Source organism: Polistes dominula, unplaced genomic scaffold (assembly GCF_049000335.1).
Source record: "Polistes dominula isolate Pdom_NZ unplaced genomic scaffold, Pdom_raw_medaka contig_73, whole genome shotgun sequence".
Classification (NCBI taxonomy): domain Eukaryota; kingdom Metazoa; phylum Arthropoda; class Insecta; order Hymenoptera; family Vespidae; genus Polistes; species Polistes dominula.
In genome coordinates this window covers 4,532,428-4,556,904 of record NW_028300951.1, presented here as the reverse complement: position 1 = coordinate 4,556,904, position 24,477 = coordinate 4,532,428, and the positions used below count along the sequence as shown (strand labels likewise).

Sequence of the window (24,477 nt, the reverse complement as noted above, 5' to 3'; positions counted from 1 at the left end):
TTTTTCGTTTTCGCGAAGCTAAAAAAAAAAAGAGAAAAAGAAGAAAAAAAAAGAATAGAAAAAAAAATGGAAGAATAAAATGAACGCAACCATCGTTTCGACGATCCCGCAAAATTGCGGTGCTCGCGTTTAACGGTGTTACCAACCAACAGCGGCTCCGGTACTCACCTTCGAGTACGCTCAACCACCTCGCCAGTTTTTCCCAAGCCAATTTCCTCCCACCTTCTCCTCTTCTCACCCTCAATCCGTACCGACGTCACTCTTCTCGAATTAGATTCGAATATTCTAAAACTCTGACGACGAACGCGACACGCGCACGTTAACTTTTTTTTTTACCTACGTAAAGTTACACAATCTCACGACACGTGGTGGATAACTGAAAAAAGATTAAAATGATAAAAAAAAAAAAAAGGAAGAACGAGAATTATTAAAAAACTGAAAAAAAAAGATGAACTCGATACGATAGTCAACGTTGTAACTCTCGTACGACGATACGTTCTCCACTCGACATTGACGGCCCATTCAAAATAGAATATTGATCTCGTCGTGTGGAATGTGTCCCTACTGTACGTCTGACAAACACGAAAAGAATGAAAAAAAAGAAAGAGAAAGATAAAATTACAAAAAAAAAAAGAAAAATAATTCAATTGAAAATATTGAAACACGAGTGAAATTCGAGCTATCGATATGAAATTATTCGTCATTTTAAACGTTCAAATAGCGATTATTTATAATATCTTTATTATTTGAATTATCTAATTAATAATATTCCTTATGACACACATATTTATTATAATATTTATATTTTACTTATATTTGATGGGACTTAAATATTTCTAACTAAGGTAGGTGAAAAATTTCAAAAATTTTCAATCCATTATCTTTTTTAAAATATTAATTAGTCTTTCTTAAGATTTTTTAAGCTTATAATTCTTTTCAAATAATGAAATTACGAGTTCAAGGATTTGTTTTAGAATTTAGAATCAATTTATTTGTAATGTTTCGAAAAAGGATATTTCCTTTGGATTATAAAAATCATGTAAAAACTGTTGACCTTTGATAAATATATTACATACCATACATATACATAAACACATATACAGTTAAACGGACTTTTTAAGTTTCGTAATTAAAACATAGTTAGAGGAAGAGTATGCATTCTTAATACGTAACTTTGAAAGAGAACATACACGAGGAAGCAATTTCTTGATAAGAAGTTTCACAGTAATATTGTGTTTGCTCTTTTAATAGTTTCTCTATCTCTCTTTCTCTTTCTTCTCGTATCTGTAAACTAAAAAAGGATCTAAGACGATGTTCATTGTATACCTATGTAAAATGAACAAAAGCAAGCATAGGAACGTATATACGTAATATGTAAACGTCATTTTTTTTTAGTTCAAATAATAAATGACTGTAAAATACAGTAAGCTTGTTTGAAACTTTGTATTCCTATTACTCAAAAAAAAAAAACCATGTATCTAGAAAGAGAGAAATATGAGATAATATATTATTTGTCTTACTTGAGAAAAGAAAATTTTCTACTGATAAATTCTCACCTCGCTTTATATACTTCCGCATACATAAACTACTTTTCAAAATAAATGATTTCACCAAAAAAGCAAATAAAATAGAAATGACAAAATTATTATTAGGTCATTAAATACAATTAAAATAAGAAAATTATTTAATTTTACTTATTTTCATTTAAAAATATGAATTTTTTAATTATATTTATGTTGTTAGAAAATTATAGTCATAGAATGCTGCCATTCTCCAAAACCTATTAAAAAGAAATTTGTTATTTTTCACTTAATTAAAGTGACTCTTAGGATATCCTGTATAAGCATAATTCATATTTAAATTTCTCTCTTCGTTTCTTTATTAACTTACTCACAGTGACATGAGGTATAGCAATGTTTATGTGCCAAGAATATCGATTGTACTCAAACCATAGTCCTTTCGCACGCATAATTATTCGATCGAGATTTAGGTCGACAAATGACCGCTGCTGTTGCAGAGAACTACATAATCTAACTTTGATACTGTTTCGAGAACTCCGAGAGTTACAAAATTGTACGATACTGTGGAACAATCCATTCAATCTCAAAGTTTACAATAATATAATATATCTACGTGGTGTTCAAAACAAACCATTCAATATTTAGAAGGAAGTCCCGTAATGCCGGACAGCACCTAGTGCCGGACAACCGTATTATCTCGACAAATGACAACGTGAACAATTCAAACATTGATGAAAGGGGTGCGGGGGGTCGCAGCGGTACAGGGTCACACGACGCAATTTTTCGAATGGGTTCGAAGTTTAATTTTTGTTTTTAAATATGATTATACAGAAATTGCATTTTTCTTAATTCATGTTGATTTTAAAATTTATTCATTTAACTAATTAATTAATAAAGTTATCTGTTAAATAAGAATATCTGATGCCACAGGAATTGGTACTACTCTGATCTGAAGGATATTTCATAAACAGTTACTGTATCCATACCATATCCAACTGGTACAAGGCCTCACTCTATCGAAATATCAGGTAAGAACAGAATTTTCACAATGACTTCTCACAAAATGTGTTGAAAATCCAAATTTCATATCTTCCATCTTATTTACCTATGAAGCTGCATTTACGTCAAATGGAATTACAAATTTCCATAATAATCGCGTATGGAAGGAACAGAGTCCTCATGCATTTATTCAAACAAATCACCAACACCGTTTCTCGTTAAATGTTTTGATGGTCATTGTGGGAGATCGCCTTATTGGCCCTATAATACTCCCAAATCGGCTTTCAGGTGCTGCTTATTTCAACTTATTGGTGAATACATTACCTCATATACCTTTGGCAGGAATATTATCGATGTGGTACATGCATGATGGGATATCACTTCATTTTGTGCGTAATGTGAGAAAACACTTAAGCATGGTGTTCGGTCAAAGGTGGACTAGACATTGTAAACCAGTTGCATGGCATCTTTGATGTCCCGATTTAAACTATTTGTGTGTGGACTTCTTTTTATGAGGATATTTATATAAAATAAGGCATTACTTATATTACCTAATCATATTCGTCCGTCAGAACGTAACAATATACGTGTAACATAATACGTGTAACAAATATACGTGTAAAATAATATTTCACATTTCTTTCTCCTTTTCTTACTCTTGCTTATTCAACATCATAAATATTAATACTGATATAAAAAAAATATTATTCCAAATAAATATACAATTAGTTAAAAAAACTCTTTTCCCAAGCATCCTCTTTCATTTAAATTTTATAGCTAAAGAAACGTTGTAAATGTTAAAACATGGTCACAAAAGTTCGTTTGTAATACAACTGTTTTACGAGATCAATTAAACGTTAAATAGAATCGTATTATTTTGCTTTTTTTATTTTTATTTTGTTTTATTTAACATAGAAAAAACGACATTGTTTCGCTGAGTTGTATGCGAAAATTGGAACAAGACTGAAAAGAAACGACCGGATCGTTGTAAATATATACTTAAGTACATATATAACAAATAACAAAAATACTTTGAAGGCTCAAGAGAATAAAAAACGAAATAAAAATTGCTCTACTCTTTCCTACTTTCATTTTGAATATGTATTTATATATATATATATATTCTTACTTTATAAGCGAGAGTTTTTTAATTGCATTTAATAAACAATATTATTTTACATTCAAGCACTATCCTTGACTGATTTTTATTCGATAAAATAAATTCAATTTGTAATTTAATATCTCATACATGGAATGGGTCAAAAGTTTCCAAGTGATTAGAAAAATTAATTACTTCTTCTTTATACCATCTAAGCTTCTAATTAAACATAATATTTTATCAATTAAACTTGCAGTTTTATTATTTGTAACAAAAAATTAATATAAGCAGCCTAAAAACAAAATACTTAATTAATAAAATCATTCAAACAACTTACGCAGCAAACTTGTAATATTATTAAAGAATAAATAAATAAACAATCATTTCGTTTCATTGAAAAGGAATCGTTTACATTCCTAGGCAAGCCCGAAATTCTAGTATCTTCCTTTTCTTTTGTTTATTATTTTATTTCATTTTATTTTATTCTCTTCACGTTCAAATACGGTAATCAACAAACACGTAGGTACGCAATGCAAAAAAAAAAAAAAAAAAGAAAACAAAGAAAAAGAAATAAAAAATAAAAGATAGAGGAGACATGACCTCGAACGAGTTAAACGTAGTATCACAATACGTAAATGTAAACGAGCATTAACGTTTACACCCATGATATCGTCCCTCGATACGAATTAGACAAACACGAGATCGTTTAAAACCAACGCGACGTTTCAGAATTTCGACAATGCACTTTTATCTCTATCTCTGTCTATCTATTTCTTCCCTGCAGGCGATCGGACAAAACTCAGTATCTGTTACTACAGTTCGTTTCCCCACGAACGAAATTTAGCTCAATCCTACTGACGATACTCAACTAACAAAATCGATGTTCGAAATTTTATGCATACCAATTGTTACGGGAAATTTCGAACTTCCAGAACTATTTCCATTCTGAATGACAGTATTTAAGTAACTTTGTGTGTGTGTGTTTTTTGTTTTTAATATAGATCAAATCAAATCGTTAGCAAAAAATTATGAAAATCAATTTGTAAAAATTTTGTTTTAGATTATTAATAAATAATTATTTTAGTAATTTTATTATCTATAAATAAAAATAATCAAAATTGTTAGATAAAATGGATTGGAAAAAAAAAATTCATTTGTAAAATCATCAAAGGAATTTATTTTGTATCTACTATATATTAACATTATTGTTCATTATTAGACAGAACTAATTTATATTTTATCAAAATTATTATTTTTCTTTCTATCTCATCTTCCACCGTTGGAAACCAAAATTTAACGAAAATCGATCAAATATTTCCACTAGAAAAAAAAAACATTCCACCGAAAGTTGTTGACCTTATGTTCAAGCTCAATAACCCTAAAAAAACTCTCGATATTAATTAATTGTGTTTTTGAAAAGAAAAGGAAAGAAAAAACCCGACAATTGAGATAACACGGAGGAAATTTCAAATCAATAATCTTATTAAATCATGTGTTATGACCATTAACAAAATAAAAACAACAAAAAATAGCACTGGTAAAAAAGATTAAAATTTTAAATAAAATCCCTTACCTTGTAGTATATAATTTTAAACGTTTTAAGAAATAAATTCTATAAAATTTTACAAAATTATATTTATTGATCTATATAAACACACACACACGCACACAAACATGTATAAAATAAATTAGATCAAATTCCTACTATTACTTATCACGTCTGACCTAACGTTGTTTAATAATGAATTAATTACGAATCAGTGCGTTTAGGAAGTCGTTATGAAACAGGCACGCGACATTAATTTCGAAAGGTTTGAAACGGTGGAAAGTTCAAGGGGTCAACCATGAGAGAATGAGAGAAAGAGAGAGAAAGAGAGAGAAAGAGAGAGTCAGATAGATTCCGTGCAAAATCTAGCTACGCGTTCAGGACCAACTGCCGAGGATAAAATGATAAATTGCGTATATTTTCTCCCTTTCTAACCCACCCCCCTTCCCTCTTCTTCCTCTTCCTCCCTCTTTGCTTGCTTCTACAAAAGCAAGTTATCGTGAACCGAACAACCATTGCTGGCATCACACCATGCGGAATAATTGACCTAATATAATACGTTTCCGAGTAATCTAACTCAAGGTTTTTCTTTTACTAATCAATCAAACGACTCATTGTCATCTTTTATTTTTTTTAGTTTTCGATTGATCTATCGATTCATCGATCCTTATCATCTATCTATTTATCTCTTTCAAGAAAGCTAAACTATACTAAAACAAATACGATGATAGATACATTTGATGTATAACACGAATTTAATAAAATTATTGTATTTTTAATGAAAATGAATTTTGTAATTTTTAGTGAAATAAATAATAATGATAATGTTTAGTAAGATATAACGTTTACCTTATAATTAATGTAATCCAGTATTGTACTAATCCAATGGCAAAGATAAGATTACCTAGTTCATTAAATACCAAACTATACTAGAGCAAACCACGTTGCCCTAACTTCGGCCAAAATTACTCGATCCGGAGGTTGCCCGCATCATTTCGTCCTAACCCCTTTGGAAATTCCTTGTCTCAAACTTGCTTTGTGAGATTTACTAAATATCTTCTGGATTTTGCAAAAATATGAAATTAGTTTTCTAACTTTTCTATTTTTGCTTTCTTTTTTTTTCATAAAAATCATTTACCATTTTTCTTCGAGATATAATTAACTAATTCTTTCGTTTTTTTTTTTTTTTTATTAATTAATTCAGTAAATCTATAAACCGAGATACTTTGATAAAATCTGTAAAAAGTAAAGTTTTCGACTTTGGAATTTTGTATAATATTGATTGGTTACTGTAAAACGAAAATGTTTAAAAAGTTATACAAAAGAGCATAGAAAAAAAAATATTTTAATTAACGATAAAAACGATTGCGCTAACGACTTCTATTGACACTTTGACCACCACCTCCCCCCATCCCCTTCAACTCCCATTGGCCACAAGTATCCAATCGTTAGACACTTTTCAAACTCTGATCTTTGTTTGAGAATGTAAGTTGTTACGATTTTAACTAACCCTTCGTCTAGAAAATTCAATATAAAGAAAAAGTCGTAGGGCGGTCTTTTATGGTATATCGGATCAACTCGAATAAAGAATTGCATCGATCTTCTCCTTCGATCAAAGACTTTTTGTTTTCTTTTTCTTTTTCTTTATTCTTTCTTTTTCTTTCTTCTTCGTTCTTTTTCAACGAGAATTTTTTCTTCAATAAACTAAGTTCTTTTGTGCGAGCACCAGCTGCTGCAACGTCATCTCATCGATTCTTTACGTCTTACAAGTTAGTTTCTATCAAACACTCAACGATCTTATCATAATAAACAATCATACAACTTTCTTTACTTTTACATATATATATAAATGTGCCCATAATTATGAAAATGCTCTAACATAAGTCACAATTTAAAATAATATGAGTTTATCAGTTATTTCACACCACATTATTTTAAACTGAATAAATTCAATGTATTTTTCATGATATTGTCAAAAATAAATTGTTAAATAGTAATTGTTATTTCAATATGTAATATTTTGTAATAACGTGAATGCTTATTACTGCTTTAATACTTTTATTTAAAAATAAAATTTATTATATATATTATTAAAATTAAATATTATTCATTTTATTACGAGCTTTTGTATTCAACCATAATAAAATTATAATACACAAATAAATCATTTAAATTAATCGAATATTAAAATAGATATCCAAGTTAAATAACAATACTCTAAACATAAACGTATAAATTGAAACAATAGTTGGTAAAATGAATGGACCAGTTTGGAAACAATTAAGATTACAGTAACATGAACAATAATTATCTCACTTGCTTTCATTCTCTCTCTCTCTCTCTCATTCTTAAATAATTATTCGAAGTTCCTGTTAAATAGCTCCCTATCAAAAGAAACTCTCTTGCTTAAGTATAATAAAATCTCGCTTTTTCTTGACCTCTTTTTGATATTTGTCAGTGTCGGTAGCACAGCGAGTACTCGAGAGGAAGGTCAAAGTGCGACAAGCAGGAAGAAAGATGAACGAACTCGAGAATTTCCACTTCGATACCACAAGTTCGAGCCATTAACGTGATGCATCTAACAGGAATAACCCTTGCCACTGTGCACTATATCCATCTCTCTCTCTCTCTCTCTCTCTCTCTCTCTCTCTTCTCTTTCTCTTACTTCCTTTCTCAATCTATCTATCTCTGTTCCTCTTTAACGCACTCTTGATCTTCATTCAACAGTAACACAGCACCCGTTTCCTTTACAAACTTCCTTCGCGATAAAGCGAAATCAAAAAGGATCTTACTACTATAACTAGAGACCGAATTTCATCTTAATAAAGGATCAAGGACAGAAACCAAAGATGCTACTTGGAATGAGGTATCTTTCTAACCTACCCCTATACACTTCTATTTTGATCCTGATTTTGATCCTTTGCTACCTAATTTCATTCAATGTATATTTACAATATAAATAACAGATTTATCAATGTAATTACTTCTATAATCACGAATGTAAGGATCACACTTATCTTGTATAATTAATTAATCAAATTAGTGTTAAGATTTTATACATTCGATTTAAATTTAAGTATGTCTACATAAGAATATTGTCATAGGTTATATAGGTTGCGTCATGATTTCCTCATAATATAAATTTTTGTTCCACGTATACTGGGGTAAACGCAATTTTGGGTAAACCACATACCAATGGCATACATGATATGTTATTAAATTATTATATTAAATTATCTGCGGATATATAATAACATTAATAACATTGTTACCAAATATTTTATATCCAATTTCAGTAATAATTAATTCAATTATAATACAAGTAACATTAATCCAAATTCGTGTTACAACATTTTGCATTAGAATAAAATGCTTGTATTACTCAACTTAGAAAAAAATTGGAATGTTTTGTTATGACAAACAATTCGAATAAAAAATGTTCAGATTATTTTGTCAGTATCGTATTTCGATTGATCCTTTAAAATAAACAAAAAAACAAAAAACAGAAAGAAAAAAACTTTCGTTTTAGTAATACTCGTGTTTTATCATGCGAACGTTAGATAGTTTTTTTTTATCTCTTTTGAAGGAGAAAACAAAATAGTTAGAAAAAAAAATTTTGCCGAAAAGGGGGAAATGAGAGAGAAGGAGGTTAAGAGGCCGATTGGTCAAGCACAACGTTGAGCAGCAAGTTTTTACGAACCGAACGACGAGATCGATTCAGGTCGAGAGCGATGAACGGAACGAAACTTCGCTTCGTTCTCCACACTCCCGATAATGTACTCTCTAGTAGGTATGGCTCCGGCCCTTTAAATTTCACTCAACCCCATCCAACCTCTTCATCCTCTCTTCTTTCTCTTTTGGTTCGTTTTAGTTCGTTCATTCCTTGCTTCGTTCATTCCTTGCTTCCTTTCTTCCTTCCTTTCTTCCTTCTTTTCTTTCTTTCTTCCTTTCTTTCTTTCTTTCTTTCTTTCTTTAGGTGTACACTTCCTCTACTGTTGACCTACGACATTCGATCTCCGTCCTCGATGTTGCCTCGCGATAAAAACCTTTCGAGATAGCTCGAAAGATAAATTTCTTGTTAGAAATCAAAGTGCCCAAAAGGTTTTTACGTCTTTCGTAAACTACTCCACCACACCCCCCTACTCAAACCTTTTCCGACTTCTTCCTTGACGAATGAATGAAACTGACGAAAGAGAGTAAAAGAGAAAGGAAGGAATATACAAAGTAATCTTTTGAAAAATTTTTCTACAAAAATATCATGTTATCGCGAAAGCTCGTACCGATTAATTATAAAATATTAAAATACTGCCTTTATATTTTTATTAATTCATTTATACTGATTGCTTGCTATTTCAAATAGATGAATAATGTTAAGTTAAAATAATTGATTAATACGCTAATAATGATACCAAATGTCTACATTATCAAAATTTATTTAACGTGATTATATGAAATTGATGAAAGGGGAAAATAGAGAGAAAGAGAACCTTTGAAAATTTGCCGATACAAATATTTATAATAATTTAGTTATATCAATAATATACTATTTAAATGGATAAATAAGAAAATAATTAATACACGAATACAAATACTAGATGTTTCTATTATCAGAATCCAGTTGTAGGGAATACAATAATCAGAAAATAATAATAATAAGATTTTATTAACAATTAAAAATATAAAACCTCTACTTAAGATTCCCCCTACTTTTTTTTTATTAATATTTCTAAATAGTTACACAGTTTAAGATTAATAACACGTGAATTATTAATCATTTCAAAGAGGACTGTAAAATTAATGATAATTAAACAATCGATTGAATATTTTTAATTCTCCTTTCATGTAAGTTTCGACTTAAAACACAAAAAAAGAAACATGCACGTATACATTCATAAATTCTCGTCTAAAAAAGTTAAAAAGGAAAATATATGAAAGGGAATAACCGAGTATTATTTGAAGAACGAACCCTCTTTTACTACCTCTCGACACTCTTGCCATCCGAATGAGGGGAAAACTTTTCGAGTGAGTTTAATTCAAGCTACGAATAAATCCTACGAGCAGCTTCTACAGTTTTCATTGGGATCTATGAATTAACAAACGAGATCTCTCTCTCTCTCTCTCTCTCTCTCTCACTCTCTCTCTTTCTTTTAAAGCTCAGCTTTTCAAAAATCGTTCCAACGCGAAAATCGAATTTCGTTTTGAGCTGTCACTCAAAGTTCACTTCGAAATACGAAGTAAAGGCGAAGTAGTATTACTACTTCTAACAGAAAGAGAGAGAAAGAGATAGAGGGTGGTGGGTGGTACGTAGAAGGTAAAAGAAGAAAAAAAAAGAAATAGGAAGAAAAAAACAACAAAGTTTCTCTCTTCAAACTCTCTCCTCGCGATAAATCTTTAGAAGAAGCGTGGAAGAAATCGAAACACAAGTATATTCGCGACACTCTTTCTAACATACATATACTTCACACCCAAACACACACACACACATATATATATATATATATATATATCCACGTAGAAACACGTACACGCAAAAAGGGAAAATGGTATATCTTTTTCCACGTAGCTTTCTATTTCACAATGTGGGACTTGAAATTCATGCATTTTCTTTCTCTTTCTCTCATACTAACTTTATTTCTATGTTTATTTTTCTCTCTCACTCACTCGCACTGTTTGTTCCTTCACTCCCTCTCTCTTACTCTTTCTCTTTATCTAACTCTTTTTATCTATCTATCTACTTATCTCACGCACGTTTTTCCAACGTAACTTGCAAAATTCAAAAAGGGAAAGATAGAGATGGAGAGAGAGAAAGAAAGAAGAGAGGTTGGTTGTGTGTGAGAGGAAGTTTCTTTTTACTCGGTCATAAGCATCGCCGAACGCAAGAACGGAATCTGAATTTATTCTTATTTAAAATGGAAAAGTTTCCAAGCGGTGAACGGAGGGGGGCTGTGTCGGCTGTGTGCTAGAAGTGGCGGCTTCCCGCTCGAAAACACGTAATTTACTTTCGTTGGTCCACAGGGAGATGAATGCATAGAGAGGGTGAGAAGAGAGAGCAAGAGAGAGAGAGAGAGAGAGAGAGTTAGACAGAAAGAGAGAAAATTCGTTTCTTCGAGTTTTATGCAAGCCGAGGAAAATACGGATTCTAGAGAACGTTAGAAGTGAGTTCTTCCAAGTGTCCTCGATTAGAGACCTTCCGTAGGGAAAAAGGGACGATTTATAGACTGACTTTTAAAACATGTTTCTACCTTACCCTTTAATCTACAAAAAAATAAAGATAATCTAACCAAGATAAATGATATACGACTTGAGACATATCACTTTACTTACCGCAAAATTCGATCTATCTAATATTCATGTATATTTATTTATTACATATATACAAATTATTATTATTTAATTAAACGTATGTATGTGTATATATACAGAGTAATTACAAATAATTCATCGAATTGCATTGGAGTTACGTCAGAATTGCGTTTAAGAAATAAGAAGGATTGGAGGGGGTGGTTATTTCACCAACTGTACGAATATCACGATATCTCGATGATAAAACAAAAGCTAGTTTTTCGTCCCTCTTTTTTTCTTCTTTTTTTTTCTCTCTCTCTCTATTTCCCAATTATCATCATTATTAAATAGATTAATTGATAAACATTATTGACAAATAAATTCCAAGCTCTATTTCTCACAAACCGTGTACGTGGTGTAACTACATAAACACACATACGTGTACGAACTTGTAGCATGCATGTATGCATGTATAAATACGTAGTAGACACATACATATACGTATATACATATATGGGTATAGGTGACACCTGGCAACGATCGAAATTGCAGGAAATTCGAGCATGGCTTACGAATTAGGCGGCTCGAGATACGACGACAATCGAGTGCCATACACCAGTCACCCCTTTACCACGTTCGCCCTTTTCCACCACCTTGTCTTGTTCTCTCTCTTTCTCCCTATTACAAGCCCTCTCACCTTCCATCACCCTACAACTAGCTTCGAGAGTGAACTGACTCGAGTGGTGACGGCTGCTATCGAAGAGTAGAAATCGAGATATCGAATATATTCTCTTCTCTCCCTCTCTCCTTTCCTCCTCTTCCTCTTCCTCTTCCTCTTCCTCTTCCTCTTCCTCTACCTCTTCTTCATTCTCCTCCTCCTCTCACCGTCTCCTCTTCTTCCTCCTTTCGTCGTCCCGAATTCCTTCGTTTGTTCGTTCGACGTACACTCGATTACAGAGAACGCTGCTTCAAATGCCAATCGCGTTGAGATTTTAGCGTATTGCGCATTCGCACCCTCACTACTAACCCCCTTGTGACCTATCAACGTCATCGTTCAACCGTTTCTATGTATTTGTTATTCGCATGTACATGTGTACGTACGTCAGAAATTTGTTATCCTGGATAAGACACGATTTCAAATAATTTTGATTTTGGATAACAAATAATATGAAAGGTTTTATTTTTATTTATCGAATTTCAAACAGATATTTATTTAATTTTAACACGTTAAATGTCGCGCGCATTTCACGTGATTTACCTGTCATGTTTAAGTGAATTTTTTATTATAGAATGCATATTTTGTTGAAATTTTGGTATTATATAAACAAGTAATTCGAAAAATATTTTGTGATTCCCGATTTTAGGATGAAGTTAGGGATTTATTTAATGAAATTTTTCGATGATGAATATTGCATTTTATCAAGCAATTAAATACAGAAACAACCTCGTTAAATGTCATACATATTTTCCTTGTATATATTAATAAAATTATTTCTTCATGTTCTCTATGTCATTATCTTCTTCAAACCAATATAAGAACAATGATATTCTTTAAAAATTTATCAGTATCAATATTTACTCCAATTATGTATTTTTACTATTGGTCGCGTGTGACCAATTTTTTGTACAGGTCATCGGTGACCTGTACGACAATCAACGTGTTACCTATTTTTGTTCACCCCAACTACCCCTACTTAAAAATGTTTAATTGCATTTTTCATCTTGTAATACATTGTTTTGAAGGTAACTAAAATTCACTTCAAATCGCGTTCTAAAACTACAAATTTGTTATTTTAAGTAATATTTAATTTTATATTTGTTTCTATACATTTACGCTCCTTAAAATGTTACATGATTTATTAAATGTTTTTTTTTTTTAAGTATTAAATAATTTTAAATATGTTCTTATTGACACATCGATATATATTTATCGTTCCATGTTTCTTTTATGTTTTTATATATATATGAGAAAAAAGATAAAGAGAATAAGAGCACTTTCCTTGCTACGTCGTTTCCAGAAAACTATATAAACGTCTGGATATGGTAGAAGTCTTTGAAGTGACGTTGACAGCGATGCATTCTCCTTGAAAATACGCTTCTTTCCTTTCTTGAGAGCAAAAGAAAAAGAAAGAAAAAGAAAGATAGTCAATACCAGCTTATACAGCATCTTATGAAAACGCTAAAATGATAGAAAACGATGATCGAAAACGTACTTTTATCCTATGTTAACTTCTCTTCTTTTTCTTTATCTTCTTCTTTATCTATTGCGTTCTGAATGAAAGAATAACTGACGTCTACTCAAAATATAAAAGAACCACGATTTTCGATCTATCAAAAATTCATTTAACCTTTTCTACAAATGTTTTTATTAAAAGTTTTAAAGATAAAAAAATATGATGATAATAAAAAGGTGCGTGTGTGTGTGGAGTGTGATTGTGAAAGAAAGAGAGAGAGAGAGAAAGAGAGGAAAAAAAACAGATGTGTGCAGATCACACACGATAAAAGTAAAATCTTCAAAAAAAAAACCAAGCTTCGAGACGTGAATATATTGAATTAATTAAATTGTAATAAAGCGCCATCAATTGAAAGCTTACAGAACTTAAATACCAAGATAACCTCTTAATGAAATAAATTATGTCGCTAATAATCCCCATTGGTTGATACGACATTAAATAAAGCTATATAAAAAAAAAATTTTTTAAATCTTTATATTTTCGATAAAAAATACAAAATAAACGCGATAAAAACTATGCTATGTGCTAAATTGGAAAAAATCACGTGAAATAAAAGAAAATTTCATTAAGATCGGTTAAGTAGTTTCGAAATTCATTGGAAACCAATAATGTGGCACTGAATTTATATATATATATAAAATAGATGTTGATCGAGTTTTTTATCGAATAATATGTGTGAAAAATAATACTCGTTATTGGTTTTAATAGAATTCAGTTTCATTATAAGAAAGAAAGAAAGAAAGAAAGAGAGAGAAAAAAAGCTATTCTCGTTTATGAGAATCGTAGAAATTTGTAAGAAGAATACCAAATATCGTTTCACATTTCAAATAGACCATATTCTTGCTATCACCACGTTCGCACTCTTAGCTCGTAACTTCGTTTAGTTCGTTGCTTGTTTCCCGATGGGGATAACTTTTGTTTTATTTCTTCATTTTTAACAAGAAATGCAAAACGTATTTGCAATGAAAATTTATATTTTTACGTTTACAAGAACCATACGAAATTGCATTGTTTTTAAATTTCATACAAAATTTTGAATTAATCGTTTAATAAATTAAAATTATATCATATGTTTTATTTAAATTATTTATTTTGTCGTCAATAAATTAATTCTTCATTAATATTGAGTTATTCGGAAAGTTTGTGCCGATTTTTGGTAAGTGGCATAAAGTTGTTTTACTAAAAAAACCTGAGAAGTTCTAGAAGGATGAAATTTTGAAGTTACCAATAAAGATGAAGAAAGGATGTAGAACAGAATGACACTTATATATAATTTAATAAATATATATCAAATAAAAAAATTTAAATGCATTGCGTTTCAATCTTCCGTCAAAATCGGCACGAACTTTCCGGACAATCCAATATTATTTGAAATGATTATTAAATTAAATTGAAATCAAATCTTTAAAGATTTTCTTAAATTTCCGAATTATTCGCTGATGCGCAAAGCATTCTTGGCCAATGAAACACGAGGAACTTCCGTTCCAAACCCAATATAGGAATTTCATACTCTATCGTTTCCTGAAAACCACTGAACCATCTTAAAACCGCGAACTGAGCACAAATTGACATTGACGAAGGCAACCCAAAACGAACTTGTGCTAATGTACATACTCTAAAGACACGAGAGAAACTATGCGAGTTTAATACTTAAATCGACAAATCGATTTTCTAACAAGGTTAGAATATTAATCATTATCACGCATACATGCACACAAGTATAATTGTTTGAATCATTTTCGAATTATTAATAATAATAATTGAATACTTTTAAAATAATTATTCTTTTAATTTTCGAATCAAGCGTATATAAAAATTGTCGATAAAAAATAATGACAATTAAATAATACTAATTAAAATTGAAAACGGTCGGATTAGTATCAAATTCTTTAATATTCTTGATAAAAAAAAAAAAAAACGAAATAAATGTTTTAAAAAGGAAAGAAAAAAAAACTAAACAAAAACCGACGAAACGAAGCGACATGAAGTGAAGCGAGGAAAGGAAAAGGAAATAAAATTAAAAAAAAAAGGAAGTAAAAACTAAAGAAAAGAAGGTAAAAGAGAGACAAAGTTTCAAGTAAAACGTCGCGGTTTAGAAAAAAGTAGAAAGCTACAGCGTCCTTGGGATTTTAATATGTAAGAGGGTAAAATCTGAAAGAAAAAGACTAAACAAGAGAAGAAAAAGAAGAAGAAGAGAAAGAAGATAAAGATGGAAACAAAAAGAAGAAGAAAAAGAAAAGGAAGGCGGACAAGGGGCAAGCTGATCGTACATGCGGAGCTTCCGCCACAAACGTTATGCCTTGGTGAGTTTCAGCGCAACTTTCAAAATAAACTTTTACGATGGGAATAACGTTTCTCGGTTAGAGTAAGAAACGCGCCTCTGGCATTTCTTGTTTTCTCTCTTTTCCTCTCTCTCTCTCTCTCTCTTTCTCTTTCTTTCTCTTACTATCTCTCGTTCTATTTCTTTCTTTCTTTTATCTATGAGTCACGATACGCGTGGGAAATCTTAGAAACATGCTGAACACAATAGCCTCTCAATGATTTCGTATATAAGCCCAAAAGTCCTTTACAGTTTACATACTGATGTCTTATAGCACCCTTTCTTCTCATAAATTTACTACCCCCTTCATATTATATTCTATGCGTTTGTGGAATTTGATTGAACGTGGGAAAGAACAATAAATAATTCTTAGAATTTATCAAATTTTTGTAATGTTTGTATTTGTTTATTAACTCATTGATCCTATTGATTCTTACAAATTCATTATACGTTTTTTATTTAAAATTTTTGTGGAATTTGATTGAGTATGGGAAAGCCAATAAATAATTGTTGAAATTTGTAAAAATTTTTAATGATTACACTTTTAAAGTTTATTAGCTCATTAATCTGAATTGTTCTACAAAATTTTATTATCTTTTTCCTATTTTAGATTTTAATGAGATTTTATTTGAGAAAGAGAAAGAATATAGGCTAATAAATAATTATTGAAATTTATACGATTTTTTATTGAAATAACCAAGGTGGAAAATTTGTAATTATTGCCCATTCATCCTTTTTATCCTCATTAACCTGGCCTCCACCTTCCTCTTCCCTTTTCTTTTCTTTCTTTCGGAAATTTAATTGTACGAGATAAGAGTAATAAATAATTTTGTTGACATCTATTGGATTTTAAATTTAAATGAACAAGGCTTGTATTTCCTATTAATTAGCTAATTAAAAATATTTGTTGTCGACGAACTCGAATAATTTAAAGTAACATGATCGAATAAACTCAGCAATTATTCATTTCCTGTACTAATTGCAGATATCTGCTTAAATGTTTTTTCTTTCTCTTATTTTTTACTTATTAGTCTACTTGCAATATTTCCAATCTAAAAACTTCAATATGCAAAGTAAGATCAAATCAATTCAGCAAATAATTATTTCCCATAATAATTGTAGAAATATAATAAATATAATAAAACTAGAAACTTAGTTATTCGAAGGTTTTACTTCTAACACGTGTGATCTGCCCACATGATTTTTTTTTTAATTTCTACGAATAGACACTTTTAAAATTAACAAACAAATAAAAAAAAAATAGAAAGAAAGAAAAAAGAAGAAAGTTTAGAGAAGTGGGATGAGAAGTGTCATTTTCAGATAGAAGAAGAAGGTTCGTTACACTAAGATACTCCAAGGCATTAATTTGATGGTCTCAAAAGCAATTTGCTGCCTTGTCAGAAGGGAAGACAAATGTTACACAACGGGAGAGGACATAACCTATGTTTCTCTCAACGTTGTTGGCATCTTCGATCGAAGCCTACCCACCTTAACTTCATCCTATCTCCTCCTCCTCTTCCTTCTTTTCCTCTTTCTCCCCTCTTTCATCTATCTCATCGTCAAACATTTTCTACTATTACGACTTCATAGATTTCTCTCTGTTCGAAAACCGGAGATGGTTGCCATTATCCTCAAACAAAAATTCAAAGAGAATCGGTATTCAAAACGAATTTCTTTCCCTATTTTTCTCTATTTTCCTCGGATTCTATCAAATCGTATACATTTCAAATTTATCCCGACAATGCCAGGATAATAATTTTTTTTTTATTTATTTTATTCTTATGAGAAAGTAATCGAGAAAAGGTACAAAGTATTTGATTTATTTATTTTGTTTTCAATTTAATTCACATAATCAATGTTGATTGCTGTTTATGTTGTTCATATTTTCTAACATTTTTGAAGTGAAAACTTCTTTAGAATTGCTGTGATTTAAAAAAAAAATGAAACGTGGTGATGTAGTGAGAAAAAGAAACAGTCTCATTCTCTCAAAACTTAGTTTTTTGAAGGTTTCACTTTTAACACGTGTGATCGGCACGCATGATTTTTTATTTTTATTTTATATAAAATACTAAATATTATTCTAAAAATATGCATGAATTAATAACAATATTAGAATTTAATTTTTATCATTATTTATAAAAAAATATTTAATTTGCAAATATTTTTTAAAATATTTTATTATTTACTTTCTTTGTAATTATTATAAAAATGCGCGCCTGTACGAATGCAAACCTCCAGACAAACTTTAAAAATGTTGCAAGAAAAAAAAGTTACAAATCTGTAATAAAAAATTTATATGACAATTTTGTTATTAAATAGAAATTAAAATTATCTTTTAAATGGAAAAAAAGAGATGGCACCTTTGTGCCATCCCGTTTTTTGACACTGGCCCTGTTACATTTCACCGAGGGAGCCGGCCCTAGCTTCGCTAGGTTTCGTTTCACTCAGGGGCCAGTGCGTTCTTTGAGCATTAAACTCTCGCTCTTTATTTGCACCAATGTACTAGCTTTGTATGCAGCGTAACGAGCTAAGCTAACGCTTCGATGAGAGAGTGTCTTGGCAGCGATTTCTGCTATAACACCATTCGGGAATCGATATTCCGACGTTGGTAGTCATGGGGAGACTGACTGCGTCTCTACTACCTGAGCTATTCAGGAACTACCGGTTAGGCAATAAACGAATTGGAAATATAAGCTACCTCTCGTGTATTATAAATAATTTTTTTTTTTTTAAGTAAAAACTTCCTTAAAATGAAAGTGACTTAAAAACAGATACAACGAAAAAGCGACAGGTAGCGATAAACAAAACAAATAAATTCGATGAAACGAAAAGAACGGCTACGTTAGTAAGAAGAGAAAAAGAGATAAACATATAGGATTTAGCCTGCGAGAGAAAGAGACAGAATATAACTATACAATTTTTCCTATTCTCGGTCTCCTCTTTGTAAGGTGCTTCGTAGTCCCCACTCCTGGATACTAAGCTTTGTATATGTGTGTGTTTGTGTGCGACTGCATACTACGAAGTGTTGACTAATATCATCTCGATACTAAATCTGTATGTATATATATTTTTTATTTTATATTTATAATATATATATATTTGTTTTTATCTATGGCTATCGCATTCGGCATTTTATCTTAATTGATAGAATTTGGAAAGTGATATTTTTTGTCAGCTACTCCCATCCCAAGATCATACCGGTTCCCTTTGATGTAGATAGTAACAACATTATAATAAATAAACCCTACAATTATCTTACTCTTGAAACTGTGCAATCGTCTCATTAATTATAATAATTTATCGCCATAAATAAAAACTTCATACGTGTGAATTTCAATATAACGCAAATATGTGACAATTTTTTAAATATCACTTGAATATGAAATAATGCAATACACGCGTGCGTGCGCATATACTCAAACAGCAAATATAAAATAATTAAAAACTCATCGTGCGAATAGTACACACACACGTACAGAGATTATGTATATTCATATGTAAATAGAAAATACATATATGTGCAAGGGTATAAATACAGTTGTCAAAATGCAAAACGTAATTAAATTCCTGCAGTTAAATAGAAAATTGCATTTTATCTTTCGACTCGAGTTTTATTGGAAAAATATGTGAAAACATAGTGCACTTCCGGAATAAAAGAAAGTAAAGATGAAAAGAGACTGGGAAAGGATAGCAGAAAATAGGAGAATGTAAAGAGAAAAAGGAAAGATTTTCATTGAAATATTATATTATACCGTCTCTTGGAAAAAGAATGAAAGAAAGAAAAATATCGATAATATTTAATATGAATCATGAATGATAGAAAAGAGAATTGCTTTTAGTACCATAAACACGATCGACCCAAAGTAAATAAAATAACAATTAAACTTATTCTATAGATTTTTGTCCATCGCTAAAACTTTAATTTACTTTACATGACATGAAGAAAAAAGTATGCAATATCGTCTGACAATTTGATGAAATTACGTCCAATTGATCGAGAATATTTTTTTAATTTTATAAATAACAAAACAATTGAATTTATTCCGTAAATTTTTGTATATCTCTGAAAATAAATAACTTTTCTACATGATGTGATAATATAAAACAAAGTATACAATATTATGAAATATCTAACGTTTTAATTGAAATACCATTAAATTGATTGAAAATGTGTATTTAACTTTATAAATGACAAAACAATGGAATTTATTCCCTAAATTTTAGCCAACTTTAAAAAGAAATTGTAATCCTACGTGAAACACATTAATTCAAGCTAAAAAAAAAAATATGTAATTATAATTTGACGAATCGATAAAATACAAATTTGATCAACAATATTATTTCTATAACTTCGACGTAATCTTAAAATATTTAACCCATTGACTGCCAACTACGAGATATCTCGTAGTACCTATGTGCTGCAATTTTAGATTAATTACAAATGGTTATTTGTTTTAAGAATTATTACAAAGGTTGAATAAAATATTGATATGGTGTAAAAAACATTACTTATCAATTATTGTAAATATCTCTCTCATTACAATATTATATCAATAACTTGATATTATTATATTTTTAAAAGTTTAAGGGGCAAGACGCTCTAAATATGTCTGGCAGTCAATGGGTTAAGCACAAAACGAAATCAGTAAAACATTATGGTAATAAGAAAAAGATATTGACAAGATTTGTAAAATAAATATCTCATGTTCAAAACATTACCTTTACATCTACGTTTCTAGAAAATAATCAGAATAAGTTTATATCGAAAGATAAAAAAAAAAGAAATCGATAGTTTAATATCGTATAATATTCTTGTGTAATTTTCTTTCTTTCTGATAAGTTACGTGTATAGTTATGTAAGTACGTATACTACAATAAATGTATGTATATAAATGAAAAAGAACGAACGTAAAACGTGGAATGAAAACAAGAAGGGAGAAGGAAAGAGCGTAAAAGTGAGATTTACATTACACAACGGATAACGTAATTCATTTTAAATTGCTCGATTCGTAATACCCCGTTGACATAAATGCGACAACGAGTTCTCGTATCGTAATGAAAACTAGCGATGCGAGTAAGCACGCTAGTAGTCAACTTTTTTCTTTCTCTCTTTCTGCATATATTTTTCCTACCTTCCTCTCTCTCTCTCTCTCTCTCTCTCTCTCTTTATTCTCTTTTAGTCTCCTACAGTGTGCTGAAATTCACGCCGCGGTTTTGGTTTATTAAATTCACGCGTAACGACAACATAACACGTGAGACAAAGAGAGAAAGAGAAAGAGAGAGTGAGAGAGAGAAAGAAGAAAAATATATTCATGTCTCAAAAGTAACTATTAATTAAAACCACCAACAACCTGCGCCTGTTGGCAGGAAAATTATAATAATTATCAAAGTATAGAAGAGAGGAAAAATATATATCCTACTTGCGTATGTATAGAAGTATATTATATATATATATATATATATATGAACATTTTCATCTGGAATTATTATCGGTAAATTTGTTTCCAACTTTAAATTTTACTAACTTTTTACTAACGATCTATTTTAATTATGTAAAATATTTATATAAATGTACACGTATATTATATAAAACTATTATGAACAAAATTATATGTGTGTACTATTTTCTAACTAAAATATTTTATTATCAATAAATTCATACGTGTACATGTAATTTTATATATATATATTGTTCGGAAAATAGTTTCATTTTTTTCTTTAGAAAAATTAAATGACGATTTTCTCATATTTAGAATCCAAATTGTATTCAATGATTGAATTCAATTGAATTTAATTTCTCAGTTATTTTTCGCGTTGTTATGCGACAACTAACATCCAACAGTGACATTTATTTCAGTCTAATTTTTTCAATTGAACAACTTAAATGTATTACATTTTTCAAATGGAAATTTCCGGAACGAAATTTCAAAAACTAATTTTGACACACAAAATTTTGTTTTCCATTGTACCGCATGGTTACCCTTACGCAATGCTTTTTTCATGGTATAACGCACTGGAACAGCATTTCGATACCTTTTTTCACAATATTTTCGAGAATCACTATAAACTTTTATTCGATTATACGTGTAATGTTTTAACAATTTTATTTTATATTTCATCTTCGGTTGTATATTTGTATTTGTTTGTTAAACTTAATAAACTTAATTTTTTATAAGCTCAATGACATAAAAAAAGCACATAGTTTTAAATTTCATTTAAATGATATTCAAATATAATTTTCTTGAATAAAAAAAGACATTGTCCGTACAGTTATAATAAAAAAAAAAAAAATATGACGAAAATGCTCACTATGATTTTCAATTTCTGATACAATGGTGAAAAATATCTATTTGACAGATCAAAATACAAGATGGTTCTACATCACGTCTGATGTGTCTGTTTCTAGAATGTTGAATGGTTTTGAGGTTTAGAACAAGGTCAGGTATCGGTAAATGCGACTATCGAGATTTTTATGCGAAAAAGGAAATTACTTTCCGAACAACTATTGTTTGACCAATTTTCTTATTATTCATGTCGAATTATAATGTCTATAAAATATTATTTAATAATTACTAAAATTATATTTCTCTTAAAAATATTCGTTTACAATCAAATTAATGTCAATTTGACAATTGAATAATCTTGCAATTGATTTCTTTGCAGAAGAAGTTTTTAAACTTTGTATTACAAGCAAATATCAATAGCTTCCAATTTACATTGGGAACGGATGTCATTCGTGTGACTTGGTGTAAACGTAAATGTTAAAATTAATAGACGAGATTGGTCATGTTCGAAAAAGCCATAGATTCTAATAGTGGAATGCATTGATCGCGAATATTGCGTATTTCTCGATATAGCCAGACGATATTGGAAAATTCTCCAAGAGCGTTCACACGCTAAGAGAAGATCCGTAATGAAATTTTTGATTCTTTTATTTCTTTTATTTCTTTTTTTTTTCCTTTAAACAAGAAAAGAAGACAAAGAATAACGTACAAAAAAAAAGAACAAAATACTTCCCTGCTACGCCATAGTTTGTTAACTTTTAAATATAAACGTTTTGCATAGTTAAATAATTTATAGCCATTAACGAGCGAGGTATGTCGTTTCTTTTGTAAAAAAAAAAAAAAAAAAAAAAAGAAGAAAAAAAGAAGCTTTACGCCTTTACATTTTATCCAAAGTTTCTATTATATACACTGTGTGTCAAAAGTTTTAACATTATATTTAAAATCACTTTTGTTCTCTAATCGTTTAAGATCATTATTTTTCAAACATTTTTGGTGCATGATATTTTCTCATAAAAATTAAATATTTGTTTAAAATATTAATTTGAAATATTTTTTAAAATAGCAGCGTTCAAAATTAATTTGTTTTCACATTGAAAAAAAACTACCAGGTTAATTAGATTAAAAGAAAAAAAATGAAAATCTCTGAAAAAATTATATAATAGATTTACAAAATAATTAATCTAAAAAATTGTTGGACTATTAAGAAATTTTTATCCCACCCTATATATACCACCCTGTAAACTATAAATATACTGAAGAATATCAAAGCTGGGAAGCTTGGAAGCTCGGAAACTATGATTGATGGCCATGAAAGAAATGAAAGCAAATTGATGCACCCCCATTAACCTTACGCACACAAACACAGGACTAATATACTTTATCCAAGAAATAAATTCAAACTGTGCTGAGATGTTAAATTAAGTGGTATTTTGTTGTTCTCACATTATCAAGTATGTTGATGCGATTGCTAGTAAATTTCCTTTTGCTATTAGGGTTGTCGTATCATCTAATAAATAAATATTTATCTATGTATCTAACTTGTATACACATACGTGTATATATGTGCGCTCAGAATATTACACTTAAGAAATTTACCTTAACACGTCAACTATGAACTTCGCTTCGTTGACTCAGGAACTTCTCGTCTCGTTTATCCTTCTGATCGTACTTCCTTCAACACTTCCCATACTCTAAAACTTTCCGATGAATTTGTTTCACGATGATTGCTGTAAGTACAAATGAAACATTTGCACTTTAATTATATATATATATATATATATTTTGTATTACGTCTATGCATATAATTACAATTGTAATTATTATTTTATACACGTGTATTAGTATATTATGTCCTAACAAAAAATACAAAAATGATATCGTCTGAATTATTATCAACACAAACTACTTGTAACGACAATAGATAAAAGAATTTCTTGGACAAGTCTTATGTACGCTTATGATAGAAAGTTCAAAAGGTTAACAAAGGATCGATGAAAGGATCCAGAAGCAACTCCATCAGAAGGTTTCAAGCTTGTCTTTACTGTCAACGAAAGGAGTATGTAAGATAGTGGAATGATGGCTGCTTCTGATGGTGTTGGTTCTCACTAGCTCAGAATGAAGAATGTTGTTCATAGTAGAATCTCTCTAGGTATATACATGTATAGAGTGTACCAAAAGTTCCTAAAATATTTG

The 24,477-nt window shown here is 29.9% G+C and overlaps 1 protein-coding gene across 1 annotated transcript in view; it reads right to left on the bottom strand.

The window, feature by feature from the left end:
- Nucleotides 1-24,477, bottom strand: part of LOC107063992 (uncharacterized) — a 253,553-nt gene that overhangs the window by 198,613 nt on the left and 30,463 nt on the right. Inside the window, exon 3 of the mRNA XM_089172328.1 lies at nt 23,881-24,011. The gene's annotated coding sequence lies outside the window, so the exon portion shown is untranslated. The remainder of the gene's footprint in view (nt 1-23,880; nt 24,012-24,477) is intronic.